Raw genomic sequence first — 2,239 nt, 5'->3', positions numbered from 1 at the left:
AGTGCGACACCTCAGTCTATCACAAGTGGACAGCGGTCCCCCCTGGTCGAGCGGCATCATGTGACTGCACTTTGTGACGGACCCCGAAACTAATTTTTGTATGCTACAAATAAAGATTTTTGCTAAACAGTCTTGACGCACGCGGCCTGTGTATTGAAAATGCGCAAATGTCATAAATTGTTACCGGAATGTGAAACCTTCACCCAGCGACCAGCCTGGGAGAATGCCGTTCGCACCCCTAGATGGCGCTGATGAGTCATGGAAATTCCTATTCTCATCAGCGTCATTCTGGGACCTCGGTTCTCAACTGGCGGGTCGTGACCGAAAAGTGGGTCGCCGCATGCCTTCCACTTTTTTAGGTGAGAGGCTCCTCCCCCTAGAGCAGTTCTCACGCCAAGCAGCCATTCAGAATATGCTGCCCGGTGCCGAGTGTCAGCTTGAGGTGGGCTGGGGGTATGGCCGGGAGGGAGCTCCATTCATACTTGCATTGCTTACAGCTTCCTCACGTGTCCCGTAGAGGCGCCTGGACCGGAGTGACATCACATTCTGGCTCCCCGACACCTCTACAGGGCACGCAAGGGAGCTGTGCCAGCATTGCCCATTTGGATGGAGCTCCGTCACAGCACAGCAGCCCACATCGGACCTCAGGCTGAGGATCCACTCTCCGGTTCTTGTAAAGATTGGGAGACTTGGGTGAGATCGTGGTGACGTGTGTGCTGGCGGTGTTTTTCAGGGGCCCATTTACACTAATCACGCAGACCCGTGCGGAAGGCGCGTTGCATTGCCATTCATTGGAATGGCGCCCCCAAACGCACCTCCCCACCCCCACAGTCCGATCGCCCGCACCGGAGCGTGCGTTCCAGTGCGGTGCGACTTGGACCAATGAGGGCCCTGAGGTGACACAGGTTGATCTATAAATGAAGCTCAAATCGTACAGAACGCCAATTACCGGATATTTTCCCTCCATAAGACGCACTCTTTCCCCCCTCAAAAGGCGGGGGGGGGAATGTGTGTGCGTCTTATGGAGCTAATGCCTATCGCCCGGCGCCCAGGACATGCAGTTTCGGGCGCCGGGTGAGTAGTTTTTTTTTTGTACATTCAGCCCGGCTCCGGACAAGCAGAGCTGAATGTACAGTGGGAGCCGCTGCCCGTTTAATTATCCAATCAGATCACTTGTATCAAATGGGGCGGCGATCGTGTCCAGGTCCCCCGCCCCCCTCCCTGCCCTGGTTTTCGGGCTCCCCCGTTCCTCTGAGGGACCTGTGACATAGAAGCTCACCATAGAGTCCCTACAGCAGATGAAGAACGGACGTTCTTCGTCTTATCTGTGTGATCACAGCGCCACCTGCCTCAGCTGTCAGGAACTACAGCTGTCACAGAACCCTCCCCTCCCCTCCCCTCCCCGCCCCGCCCCCCTGCGTCCTATGGTCCGGTGCGCCTTATGGAGCGCAAAATACAGTAATTTACTCCCCCGTGTCCCAGCATTGAAATTTCCTTCACTTCCTGTCCCAGAGACGCAGCCGGAAGTAAGGGGGGGGATCTCTTTAAAAGGGGAATTCTCTTAAAGCTGAATGCACAAACTTTTATGTAAAATCTATCCTTCAATAACCACAAGGGATATAAATCCGCTTCGTCTGCACCGCAGGACGCAACCATGCAGTTGCCATGCGTTACTGCAACACATGACCCTCATAAGGTACCTTGGGGTGCCATTCAGTTGCCATGCGTTACTGCAACACATGACCCTCATAAGGTACCTTGGGGTGCCATTCAGTTGCCATGCGTTACTGCAACACATGACCCTCATAAGGTACCTTGGGGTGCCATTCAGTTGCCATGCATTACTGCGACACATGACCCTCATAAGGTACCTTGGGGTGCGCCATTCAGTTGCCATGCATTACTGCAACACCGCGGTGTACAGCTCAACAGGGGGCGGAGCCAGAGGTATTCCCTGTTCTATCCAAAACTATATATACATAAATGTTGCTGTGGGAACAAAGTGCAGTTTTTCTTTGTTGTGAAATGTTACTTCCTGTCATGAATATTTGGGGCCCCGTTTAGACTTTTGCATTGCTGCAGCTCGCATTGCATGCGTCGTCACTCCTTCTGAATGGCGCCCCAACACAGCAAGGCAACACACACACGCATTGTAGCGCACCGCAAAACACTAAAGTGCATTGCGGATTTTGTGACACGTCTGATTTCGGCGCACTGACGCCCCATAAATGTCAATATT

Source organism: Nanorana parkeri, unplaced genomic scaffold, assembly GCF_000935625.1.
Source record: "Nanorana parkeri isolate BGI_ZX_2015 unplaced genomic scaffold, ASM93562v1 scaffold802, whole genome shotgun sequence".
Classification (NCBI taxonomy): domain Eukaryota; kingdom Metazoa; phylum Chordata; class Amphibia; order Anura; family Dicroglossidae; genus Nanorana; species Nanorana parkeri.
This window is presented reverse-complemented; position numbering follows the sequence as displayed.